Source organism: Doryrhamphus excisus, linkage group LG19, assembly GCF_037039965.1.
Source record: "Doryrhamphus excisus strain RoL-2023G ecotype Guam linkage group LG19, RoL_Dexc_Guam_v1.1, whole genome shotgun sequence".
Classification (NCBI taxonomy): Eukaryota; Metazoa; Chordata; class Actinopteri; order Syngnathiformes; family Syngnathidae; genus Doryrhamphus; species Doryrhamphus excisus.
In genome coordinates this window covers 12,927,774-12,941,397 of record NC_136375.1, presented here as the reverse complement: position 1 = coordinate 12,941,397, position 13,624 = coordinate 12,927,774, and the positions used below count along the sequence as shown (strand labels likewise).

Genomic DNA, 13,624 nt, shown 5'->3' with positions numbered 1-13,624 from the left:
ATAATAAGGCCACTGCTTGATTAGAGCTGCTGCTTTCAGAGGGTCGGCAACTTTTGTGATTTCTGACTGTGAATCAGACACGTGTCCCAACAGTTAAGTTTGCTGATGTTGTTTTATTTTGGCGTGATCACAAGCCATAAAGGGATGGCACAGCTAACAATGTTACACCTACAGGTATCAGTCATAAAAACGGGCATCTGACTACTGACCTCCTACAGTCCTGCAGTGGCCACGCCTTTCAGAGATTCATTACGTTGGCATCCGGCGTGCATCTGTGAGCAAGATGTAGGTCACGGCCACTTTAGCACTACTTTACTTACTGAGATTAAAAAAAAAACAAAACACGAGGACTTTGCTCTTTCCACCTCATAACTTTCTAACACAACTTTGTCTCTTCCGTCCTCTGGCAATGTAGCAAACTCTTTCTCCTGTTTTTACTAAATCTCTGCTGCACTTCACACAATCCCTCTCTTCCGGGGGCCTCTTTCCAATCCCCTCCAATCGGCCGCTCACATTATCTCACCCCTTGCTAACCCCCCCCCAACTTCCCCTGTTCACTCGTCTTCCCACAGTCCATGTAAACAATGGCGGTGACACTATTATGGCATGTGCACTATACACATACGGTGAATGTTTTATGGCAGTAAAATTGTGGAGTTACAGTATAGCTACAGCTGATAAAATGGGGAGGCGGGGGTGGGCTGGGGGGGGCACAGTTTCTTTCATCCAATTATATTGATGTGAAGGTTTTTGCAGTTGCATAACACAGCATCTGTTTGTGCGGCGATGCAAACGATCCGACCATTTCACAGCCAATTAGCGCTCTTAACGTCGGTGACTGCACGGCCAAATGGACAGCAGGAAAAGCCCTCACATTTTGCACTTGAACGCAAACACATTGACGGCTCTACATGCACGCATGAGATCAGTGTCAACGGTTTCACCTGCAAATTCGATCGCGTGGTCAAGTGACAAAACGTAACTAACAAATTGCAGAAATCTTAGGAGTTTGAGTTGGCAAATCGAAATCTGTCAGTTCAGAGCAGGTCAAAGGAACACAAAGTGTTTTTCTTCTAGAAGGTAATGAGAAGAGAAGATGACATTTACAGGGGTGTCCAAAGTGCGGCCCGCCAACCAGTTGTGGGCTCCAGTTAATTTTTTTAGCATGAGGGACTTCCGCAATGCAAATCACCTTTACACTTACACCAACACTTCAACGCGTTCTATACCACAGGTGTCAAACTCAAGGCCCTGGGGTCACATCTGGTCCGCCACATTATTATTATGTGGCCAATAAATCATATCATTCTTGCTAAATGTATTTGTTGTTTCCGTTTTTATAAATACATTGTAAAGCGTGCCCTTGCATATTAAGAAATAATAAAATAAAAAACAAAAACAATAGGCACACATGCATTTGCATAACATCACAAGAATTCTATATTTCTATTAATATACTGTATATATATATAAGTATATATATTCACTGTTACAGAGAGCAGGCATTATGCTGATGTGGCCCTCAATGAAAATGAGTTTGACACCCGTGTCCTCTATGTCAAGCATTCTAACATGAACTTCCTTTAACACCAGTAAGAAGGCTACAAGTGTCTCTTTAAATCATTGTCTTCAGAAACAGTTTTATGATGGTGGCCATTTAAACATGGAATGGAATATTCCCCTTTCCATTGTTTCCTATGGGAACTGTGAGACTGCCTCAGAGTTTAAGAGGTTCTCCTGTATATAGCACTCGTCATCGTTACATCTACAGATAAAAGGTTATGTCCCCAAGGCTTTAACAACAACAAAACAAGCTAACAAGACCAGCAAAATCCACCCGTTCTTACTGTATGTTCTACAACATATTGATTGATTCAATTATCACCAGCCCTTACCTTCTCTTGTTTTCTTTGTGGTCTTCTATGCTCTTTCTAAACGTGCGTCCTCCTCTTACCCCTATTCTTCTTTCCTCCCTTCACTTTCCACACACACACACACACACACACACACACACACACACACACAACAACCCCAGCGCCCTACAAAGCTGTCGCTGTCATTTTCCTTCCCTCCATCCTCCCGGCTCTCTCCCTCCGAGCTGTGCAGCCTGCCTCCCGGGGGGACTTTCACCCGCGGAAATGAGGGCAGAAAATGACAGGGAGAGGGGAGATGGAGAGAGAGGCTAAATTGGGGGGGGGGGGGGGGGGGCAGGCGGGAGAGAGAGAGAGTGTGAAGGAGAGTGCAGGACTAATAGACACTACTATTTGTTTGTTTGCTAGTTATCAGGATGACGCATAAAATACAAACAATGGGAGTTTTAGTTGACAATGTAGGCATTCCATACCTCAAATGCAACTACTGCAATCTTTTGGAGTTGATAAAAAGCTACACCAGGAGGTTGCCTACAGCCACAGCTGTCAATGCCAGTTGTGGTAATAACATACGTACATGTGTCGTTTTTCAAATGTTTCATGGCTGTCACGGTCCATTACATCATTAAGCCTCACTCCTCCCCCCCACCTCCCACAGGAACCCACGACAGGAAACACTTATTGCCTACAATATGAAAACAGACCAATCTCATTCTAAACCATAAATAAGACAAGTTGGACTTGTTTCAACAAAACATTAGAAAATGCATGGTCAGATTGTCTCATGACAAAGCGTTAAAAAATGGCGATTATAATGAAAGTCAAAGGGAATCAAGGGGTCCCTCAACAGTTTGTAAAAAAAAACCAAACCAAAAAAAAACAACCCTGATCATTGAGATACAGCCTAGCCCTCTAACATTTATACCTTTGTTATATGGAAAATAACTAAGCAAAAAAAAAAGTAATCTTTTATATTTTTCTCGCAATTTTTGGGGTAGACTTTTTTTTATCCTGGAGGGACCTCACCAGGTAGTAAATGAAATGGACCCCAGAGTGTTAAATACAGCAGTACCCATTTTTCTACACACTGATCACACTAAATTTGAGCAATAGCAAAATCCAACTCTCTCTCACACAATGACGCCGGCCTAGCAAATAATTGTGTGTTCATTTGAGCCAAAGTGCTGATAACGTCTCCGCCTTTTATCGTCCACATTCAGTTAGCGCCAAACTCCACACACTTACAACTTAATGGTTGAAAAGGTCATTGTCACGGCAACAACTTCCTGATCGTAAGATACATCATTTTATGGGGACTGTGACTCAGCAGTGAGTGAGAAAGCTACTTATTACACAAGATAACAAAAAGCATTTTATGGATTGGAATCAGATTAACGGGCGTTTCCTGGTTCTCTGGCAATGCCAAATGTTCATAATAAAGATGCACGTACATACAAACTGACCCATGCATGAAGGGCCGGTCGAGGAGGGGGCACATGCTGCCATGGCAACAGCATTCACGGACACCAACCATAAACCCCCATGGACACAAGAGATTACCACAGCAAAAATAAAGATTATTGAGCAAGCATAGAAGTGACAAAAGAGATTACGGCCGTGCCTAAACCCGTTTCGGACCAGGGCAGATTTACAGCCAGGCTGGACCTGCAGGAAATGCTCCTTTTTTTCCCCCTCCTTCACACACCACGTGTGCCAAACCTGGAATACAATTGAATGACAATCTGCAAAATCTGTAGAGAAAGAGTGTAAATGTGTTTAAAGACAGTATTATTATTTTGTGTGGAAGGCAGTTCATTGAGTTTTACACACAGTGATGGTGTGAAAACATGCCTCATGTCCTGTCACACTGCACACTGATCCTCAAAGTGAGGATTACACAAAGGATAATCTGTGTGTGTTTGTGTGTGTGGTTCTGTCCGCATGTCTGTTTGTCTATTAGATCCTCCATCTTCTGCCTCGTGCATTGCCAACTAGCTTTTTCTGTTGTTGCTTTGCACAGCATTCATTTCTTCACATATTGTGGTATATTGCATGCATCGCAGTTTGCGACAGCACAAATACAGCAGACTGAAAGCACTGCAAGTCATTACTATGCAAAGCTCACTTACACTTCTTACAAAATTCAAAACGCTTTCAATGCTAATAAGACAAAGCGCAGTGTCACCGAGTCATAAATGCTTGTACGGCGCTGACTCACCGTCCGTGCATTTCATATGGAGCGAGACTGCTAAATAACCCACCATGGGGCCAAAGAAGGTTGGGAGTGCCAGCAATTTGCTAAAGAAGGTGAGAAGCATGACTGAATCCATCCGGCCAGGACGTACGGTAGTCGGCAACAACAATAAGTTCCATCCATTCCTCACTTGGAATTATTTCATATTGCTTTCTGCATCTAAAACTAGAATTTGTTTCTATGGAATGCATTTATTGTTAATATTTTGGGTGTCTGGAACAAATGAATTGAATTGCATTTTGACACTATATTCGACCTATAATGACTGAGGAAGGCACTGTATGCATCATAAGCACAACCTGCCAATGACCAGCAGAGTTGAAAGTAAGCTCCGTGTCGCCTCTACCTCTCGCTGTGTGACTGAGAATAAAGCTCAGCTCATATCTGCCATTGTTGTCCACTAAACTCCACTATTCAGCCATGATTAGGGCAGCGAGGCGCGAGTACCGTACTGTGAGGCTGTGCCAGCGACTGTGAGCGTGCGATGATGGGCGGGTCCCAGCAGAGGTGGTAGAGTTTACTGGGCAGGCGTGCATGAGAGAGGCATTTTAAAAAAAGAACAAATATTAGCTGGGAGGTAGGAGAAAGACAGCAAAACCTGTGATGAAACTGCTGCTGACGACCCACTTTCAAGCTTCTCTCGCTGGTAGCGGTGGGTGTGGTGTTGCTACGGCAATCTACAGCCCATAGAGGACGTTGACAACAGGTGCCAAACATAATGAGTTTGCTCACTAACTGAGAGGAAACAAGATACAGTATTCACACTCACATTCACACCTATGGCCCTAATCCTCCTTTCAAAATGTTCTGATGTGGTCAACTACATTTCAATCATTTTTTAAAACAGCTTTTTAGACGGTGTTTTGTGAAATAGGTTGTTACAGGTCCGGAGAGATCGCAGCAGAGAAATGATCACAAACAACGACTGTATGTACATTAATGATATTTAATGGTAAAACACACAGCAGTTCACAACACTTCCCCTCAAGTTATTATGCTAGACACAAGCTGATCACCCCTATGCCCCCACATAACACTCCATCATGAGTTATGCTAGACACAAGCTGATCACCCCTATGCCCCCACACAACACTCCTTCATGAGTTATTATGCTAGACATAAGCTGTCACCCCTATGCCCCCACATAACACTCCAATCAACACAGTTCGAATCCAGAATAGCATACCTTACCGTTGACAGAGGGCGGAGGCGCTCAATCCCGGTGAGAGTCTGCTGTGAACTGTGCACGAGTGTCCAGCTTTCGGTTTCCAGATTACTCTACCGGGGTTTTTGGCTCTCCGCCCTCTGTCAACGGTAAGGTACGCTATTCTGGATTCGAACTGTGTTGATTGGAGTGTTATGTGGGGGCATGGGGGTGACAGCTTGTGTCTAGCATAATAACTCATGATGGGAAAAGTTGTGAACTGCTGTGTGTTTTACCATTAAATATCATTAATGTACATACAGTCGTTGTTTGTGATCATTTCTCTGCTGCGATCTCTCCGGACCTGTAACAACCTATTTCACAAAACAGACGGGCTATGGAAAATCTGTTCGGGTCACGCTAACAAGGCAGCCAACAACTTTTGGCAACATATCAAAGCCCAGTTCCGACTGCGAGGAACACGGCGAGGACGTGACAAATATTTCCATGGAGTGGCTGCGCTACACCTCCATTTTTGCTCATATCGTAGAAACGGTAAGATTTTGAACATTCCTAATTTGGATGGGAACCAACTTTCTTATTAGAAACTGTGGTCGCCTATGGATACAGATACTGTCATCCCTGGTTTATAGCAGTTTATTGTTTCCATACACCATCGCGCTAAATTAAACTCCACGATATGGAGCATAGACAACTTATTTCCCACTTCCGAAATACTGTAGACGTGAAATGACACGCCTATAGTCACCTTTACACTCCTATTATTCATTGTTAGCGACTGCTAAATAGCAAGCTAGCGAGAATAACGACCTAGCCAACTAACCAGTTTGCCTCAAATTTATTTCTTCTAAACTTACAGGAAGAAGACAAAAACTTACCACTTCCACACAAATGGGAGGAGAACTTTTACACTCTTACTATGCCGCAGTCTAGACCATAGTCTACCACGCTCTGTTTGCTTTAGTATTATTATTGTAGCGTCTACATTTGCTCTAAGGCTCTGTCCACCCGGTGCCAGATTAGTAAAAAGTCTCATCCAGACAGGAACAGATCACTGGGTGAAATCGATGTAACACACAAGGCACGCCATCGTGTGGCGCTGTGAACTGACATAAAGACAGAACCATGTGACAAACCAAAGTTGGAATAGGTTAAAAACAATAAAATACTTTGCTGTTTTGACCTGAAAACGTTTCTATTTTGATAGCCCCCCCGAGAATGATGAGCAGTGGTTGATCAACAATCGTTTTATCAAACAAAACAGGTTAATTTCAGTTTCAACCGTGCCAAAAGAATATCAGCAAATGCAGCTTGGTTATATGGGAAACCTATGATACGTGAATCGTGCTGGTATCTCAACCCGATACCATACTGGAATGGATGGGCGCCATCATGCCTTCCTCCTTCTCGGGCAATCCAATCAGGCATCAACATCACAAAGCTGATTAATGACGCAAGTGATGAATGAGACGATCAATCAGTGCCTTCAGCCTGCTTGCCTCGTATGTCCTTTAATCACAACGCTTGTCGAAGAAGTGGCCTTTATGAAAACGACGGGGGTTCACTTCCTCTCTGTGAGAACATGACCCGATGCTGATTAATTCGTTTTTAACTACTTCTGGACCCCCGCCAAAGCCACAGGACCACTTTCTGTTTTGTTGTTGTTTGATTCCTTGGCTCCTTTGACTTGGACACTTGCTGAGGGAGTCAGTTTCTCCTAAAGTGATTTGTTGTTGGTCTTAAAGGAGCTATTCACTCAATTCACAATTACATCCACAGTTCAATAAACACAGCACATAATAACTGTTTTATACACTCAATGCTTCTCATCTCTCCAGAGTCCTCTTTGCCCCCTCCAACCCAACCCACGTGTTCCTTATATCTCCATCCTTGTTGCCCCCGCAGCCTCCTGGGCAGCAATGGGCTGAACATTGCATTACAGTGTTCTTTCACTCTGCAGCTTTCTGATCTTTCTCGGTATGACTTTGATTCCCGTCGTGCCCACCGTCATGTAACGCTTTGAGGTCCGGGGCGAGCGGTCACGAACGAGCGCTCAATTCGACGATTCCTCCCAGCGCCTCCATGTCACAAGAGGCGATGTACGTGTTTACTTGTCATTCCAGCTTTCAAAAAGGAGCCACATTTACAAACGACTTTCTGCTCAGAAGAATGAATGATAGAATGAATGAACTTGAAATTGCACTTCCTTTGGAAAGCAGCACATGAATGACTACACTGCAAGGTGGATACCAAATCACAGCAAATCATAGCAATTCCCAGACATCTACTCTCTAAAGCAAGGGTGTTTAACTTAAAACACAGTTAAACAGAGTATTCATGATGGCAACAGTTTGACCCCAGAAGAGACAACTTCTATGTGCATTATTTCCTATGGGAAGCATTAATTTTAAAAATGAAGGCATCACAAGTGACAGTGGGGATGCCAGCGTGGGTTGATGCGCACACATACACACCAGCACACTAGTGATGTTCCCATAGCCTTTCCGAATGGTTAAGCAATATCACTCACTCTCTCTGTCGCCCTCGCTCAGCCTCTTTCTCACTTCCTGCCTGTAAGTTCCCTCTCTCCATGTCGTCCATCCGCTTTCCTATTTTAGCCTCGGACTGTGCTCTCCTCCTCCTCCTCTTTCTCCATTGTCAACCGATGGGAGCTAATGCTAAATGATGTACAGTACGCCGATATTAACTTGATGTGCACGACACGCTGCACCCAGCAGAGGCGCTGATGAGTCACTCTCAACTGTTTTGCATTAAAAAAAAAAACACAAGTACAGCAAAAAATACAACTAATATCCACTCCTCATTCTGACCGCTACCTATAATGAGCAGAGGAATCTCTCGGCAGAGCAAACCAATTAAGTCTTCTCATTAGCGAGTTGGGACAGAGCCGCCACTGTTCTTCTACGCGTCCTGAGAGGCTGAGAATGGACGGTTGTAGATGAACTCTCCACACAGAGGGCAGATGCATTCACAGTCGGAGGACGAAATCCTTCCTGTTTCCATACACTCGATACTTAACTCCAAAATGCCCACAAATTACACAGCAGTGATTACAATCGATTTTCTGTGAAGACGTTCAATTTAGAGTGAAATCCTGGAAATATGCAACAATAATAGTGACTTATAAAGAATTATAAAGCATATTGGTCTGTGTATTGCTGTTTCAATGACTGCCATTTACATTGCTTTTACGTTACATTATTTTAGTATGTTATGTTGCTAGTTTATGATCTACATGGCAGTATTGAGTAATACGAGATGCGAACGTTAAGAACGTCAATGGCTGAAATTGTTTTAGTAGATTCACAGACAGCAAAACAGTCCTCGGCATAGCAGTTTTTGCATTGTATGCACAAACATCCAAGGTAATTTTATAATCACAAAAGCAAGCATGCCTTGAAGTAGTATCGCCGAATATAGGGGTTAGATTATTTGAAGGGTGCACAACAGACAACTTTCCGTACTTTCGGTATTGAGTTGCCACTAGTGGGCGTATTTGCATGGGTTTGCTATGATATACAGTAATATGATTTCCATGATAGCCCTTTTCTCGTTTCTGTGTAATGTTATATCTTGACTGGAAGCAATTTCTGGAAGAAACTGTAACAGTATATACGGTTTGATAACCAAGGACCGGTCACGTGATTTGAGCAAACCTACTACATTTCCCAGAGGTCCTTGTAAACAAACTAGCTAAAATTTAACCAAGAGGAGTGTAAAACAAGCTAGCCAACAACATGCGGATTATCCCCGAACAAGAAACAGGTAAGCATGCTAGAAAGCTCACTGGTTCCAAAATTAAGCACAAAACACTTTTAAACAAAATGTCAAGCCCCGACTACAACATCTTATTTACGACGTGCTTCGGGAAGAGAGAAGCGGGACGGATGAATGATTCCCCCAGCCGCGAGACGGAGACGGAGGCGGATGTTTGAAGGCGTTAGCACGAGGGAGCCAACCGTTAAGCCGACACCAGGAAACACAGCCACAACCAGCGTAGGGATCCACTAAGTAAAAATGGAGCAGGGTCATTTGAGTGGTTAAAATGGCGATATTCGTAGGAAATGTTACACAGGGATAGCCGTCGATGCAAATGAGAGCACGCGCAAAGCGAATGCGTTAGTTGAGGTGATGGCGACAACCACGAGAAAACTCCTTAAAAATGGCTCTAAATAAGCTAAGGGAATCAGTTTGTGGAATTTGAATGAACAAATGGAACACATGTAGTTTTTACTTGACCAAATACATCAATTTCATTGAGTACAACACGACGGTGACCACCATCACGTGATTTAAAGGGGAGCAAAAACCAGTATCATTACCTTTTTGAAAAATCCCGAGCGATATGTATATGTACCTTGCAATCGTAGCCTCTCGGTTTGCTTCCCGAAATTATTCCTCTATCGTGTGGAAAAAGGAAATCCACACGAGACTAGACGCGTCCTCGCCGAAAACCTGGCTCGGGCGCAAGGCAAGACGTGTCAATCATCACCAAGACCCACCCCATAATCTAAAACATGTCTCGTTTGGCTCTCTCATTGGCTGATATGAATTGCTTCATGAAAAGACGTGACGTGATTGGCCAGTCGCTTTGCAGAGGGATGTAGCTTCGAGTCGTGTGACGCTCTAGCCCCCTCCGAAGGACAGGGATAGTCACTACAGCCTGTTTATTGCCACTGCACATTACAACACAACAAAGTTTACATATTTAGAATTATTAAAATATTTACCCCAGTATTATCCGACACATAGGCAATCATTCTAAGAATACATGTATGCAGGAGGTAAGTGTTTTTCACCACTTGCTTTCTCACACATACAGATTACAGGAGTTTAATTGGCTTATAGTGAAAGGCAAATTGGTGTTTACATCCACGAAAGACTAGAAATTATCAAACCCTAAAGATTGTTAATAATATAATAAATGGTATGCATAATAGACTAAGCTTAAATGCATATTTATAACAAAAAGAAGGGGGTTGTTTTTTGCAGTGAACTCACCATTTGCAGAGCATCATGCATCCAGCAGGCAAGCACGGGCGTAGAGGCATAAACAAATAGATAGAAAAGGACAGACAATCAGACCACAAGATTATTTTATATGCTGCATCTACGACCACTGCTACAAAAAAGATCAATCCCTCCAGTGGTTACATGCAAACATAACACAGTAAAAGTGAGGCACATAACTTTTGTCAGGTGTGGAATCAATATAGATCATTGTTGATGACCGGCCTACACAGCAGGGGAGCAAACCTCCTCAATCTGATTATAACGTCACAAGGGTAGTGAAAACATAGTTCAAGTTTAATTATAAACTTCAACAAAATAGTCCTGTTTTGTTGTCAGTGTCATCTACTGTTGTCAAATTATTTGCATTGGCTTCTTTTTCATATTCTAATTGCCTTTAAATGTATCATGATAATGCTAGGCAGATATTTCACATAAAAGTACATACAAGTACTGAGTATCGGTGAAAAAAGTGTTGAACTTGCGCTTTCAGTAAAAGATATAGATGCCTGCAAATACCCCCTGAGGCATGCCTACTTCTATACAACACACAGAAACAAAGGTGACTAAAAGTGTACCTGCTTGTCAGAGCTTCCTCATTGCAAGAATAGTTCCCACACAGAGATTAGCACAGTTGATACACTGTGCACCTAATAAGCCTGCCCTGATCTGAAAGGCTCTCCGCCTCCCTTCCCCACGACAACACCCAGAGGCACCAACGCCAATCACACTTTCAGCCGTAAAGCCACAGATTTGTGCAGCGAGCGACACCACAAACTGTCCTTGCTTCAAGCCAGAGAAGCTCACTCAAGTCATGCAGGCAGCATGGATTCTCTTAAAGGAGGACGAGGGGGGGATTAGTGGTTAGTGTTCTCCCTGAGGGGAATTACCCCGACGCTGCCATCTGGACAGCCAAACATCGGCCATGCTCGCCCGAGTGCAGCCATCTCTGGAGGAACAGGCGTCTTATCACGCAGCTATGCTCAAAAGAATCTCTTGTTTAGAAGGCAGTAAATGTGACGGCCAGCAGAATGAACCGGGGCCTGAGATTGATGACGAGACATGCTGGTGCCTGGAGATGCTTACTTGCAGGAAAAAGGCCCTCAGTAATATTTAGTAGGTTGGTAGGAAAGCTGTGAAACGCCAAGTCAATCACATTTCCTGGATGTCATGAAGAAATAATGATTGGGATAAATATTAGGGATGCTCCGATCCAATGGTCATTGATTTCCACAAAAAACATGTGATGCCTTTCAAAGCCAATCACAAAAAACGATCGTGTGGCGGCAAATCCTACCTAGTATGTACACTTTGTCCCGCCAGAATCAACACTAGTCTGTAAAACCTGAACGGCTTCAATCCGTGCCAGCATATTTGATCAGACCCATTACCTTTCCACTTTTTTTTTGCATCAAACAAGCAATGCGGTTAGTTTGGAGCTCATTTTTGTCTCAGGGAGTGGGAGTGGATTTCATGTTCGTCGGGATCTCTGCAACCTGGGCCTATTTATTTGTGTTCTTTTATTATATTTGATTTTTATCTTGAGTGAAAAAAATCAGTAACCAGTTTATGTCCCATGTATTCGGCATTGCTCTAAAACCTGCATCAAATTCAATTCGGGTTTGTGTCAAATAGTACAAAAATTGTTCAACACAAATAAAGGCGCATAAATGAAGTAAAAATGTGCAGTTAATCCTGTGATTGGTATCATTCGTGGGTGATGGGAATCAGAACATCCCTAATTTTGAGAACGACACTGTTTGCACCAACACAAACAATGTCTATACTTCTGACCCCCTGAAAAAATGGCTGTATTTGCAAAATGATAAATGCTATATTTTGGAAAAACTCTTCAATTAAAGTTCAAAGTCTACACTTCAATCACATTTTCTTTGTTTTTGTTTTTCCACACCATTGTGGTTGTTCATGAAGGCAAAATAATGCCCATCAAACACTTTACAGCATGCAAATGTGTGTCAACAAAGACGCCAGGGTAGCCCGTAAGTAGAAAAAGCACGCATTATGATGGATATGTACCAGCAAACCATATAGTTTTACCTGACGACAGCAGGTGCAGCAGTTGTTGAACAGCTCTGACACTCGTAAACACCTCGTTGTGCTGTGCAAACACAATAACCTATACTGTTCTCTCGCCCCGCACCTGTTTGCTTGGGGTGAAGTCAAGCTCCCATCGTTCTCTCACACCTTTTGTGTGCACGGTAACTCTAAACGCTAGGATCAGGTGTCGTGTAAGGAAGAACTGAATGACAGAGGCCTTAAAAAGCTATAGAAAAGAAAGAAAAAAGGGTCATACGGTCATACAGTTAAAAAAAAAAGTCAAATTGTTTAAAAAAAAAGTCAAATTGTTAAAAAAAAGACATAATTATGAAATATTTTGCATAACCACAAATTTGTGACATAACAAACATTTGGGTTTTCTCTGTTTATATATTAACAAATCCCCTGCAGCACCACAAAGAGCAGCTAGAGAAATGTACCGACTGACCACTAGAGGGCAGCGTCGACTATCTCACCACACCCTAGTGTAGGGGTGTCAACTGGGGTGTCAAAGCCTACTTTAGGTTGTGGGACGAACTGGACCCCCCTCTCCCCTTATTATTTATCCTGACATTATACTGTATGTCAGCATATTGAAAGTATTAAAAAACCTTCCTGTCCTTTTAGCCAACGTAATTGGTGAAGGAAGCGCACCTTTTCTCTGCTTCCCCGTGCATGCTGTGCAATGTTAGTGTGTGCATATATGACTTATGCATTTCCCAACATGCTTTGCTTCACTTTTGACTGCATGTTATTTAAGGTGTTATTTTGTACAGACAGGGTGTCATAGTTAGAATGCTGTTTTTAGCTTTGTATTATTTTGACATTTGTTCTGAATCCTCATTAAGAATGGTTGTGAATTCTGTGCTATGTAAAAGTATTGTTTTCACTTTTTAAATGAAAATACCAGAGGCATAATTTTGCATCGCTTAATCATGCAGATTAAGGCTGTAAGCGCTTTGTTTGATAAGGCCCAAGAGGCGGGTGGCTTCCATGCTGTTTTCCAAACAGTTGCACAGGCCAGATTTGGCCCCCATGCCTGAGTTTGACCCCCTATGCCCTAACTTTTGCTTTTATTGTTTATATTTAATATACATATGTTTGAATAGCATGACAACACCTTCCCTGAGAAAAGATCACATGGACTTTGGTGGACTTGGAAGGGAACATTATTGACTCTGATCACCCTTGAACTATACAAATCATCTTTATTTAGGATAATGCGAGCACAAAATCTATTTGAAG

At 42.7% G+C, this 13,624-nt stretch overlaps 1 protein-coding gene across 13 annotated transcripts in view; it reads right to left on the bottom strand.

Annotated features, from left to right (window-relative positions):
* epb41l2 (erythrocyte membrane protein band 4.1 like 2) overlaps window positions 1–9,834 on the bottom strand; it is a 38,906-nt gene extending 29,072 nt beyond the window's left edge. For 10 of the 13 annotated variants that reach the window (XM_058057453.2, XM_058057450.2, XM_058057456.2 and 7 more), the window contains exon 1: window positions 9,634–9,801. The gene's annotated coding sequence lies outside the window, so the exon portion shown is untranslated. Of the gene's footprint in view, window positions 1–1,895; window positions 2,014–9,633 lie in introns of those variants that run through there. The other 3 variants (XM_058057452.2, XM_058057457.2, XM_058057451.2) reach the window with 3 other exon arrangements.
* Window positions 9,835–13,624: the final 3,790 nt, after the last annotated feature.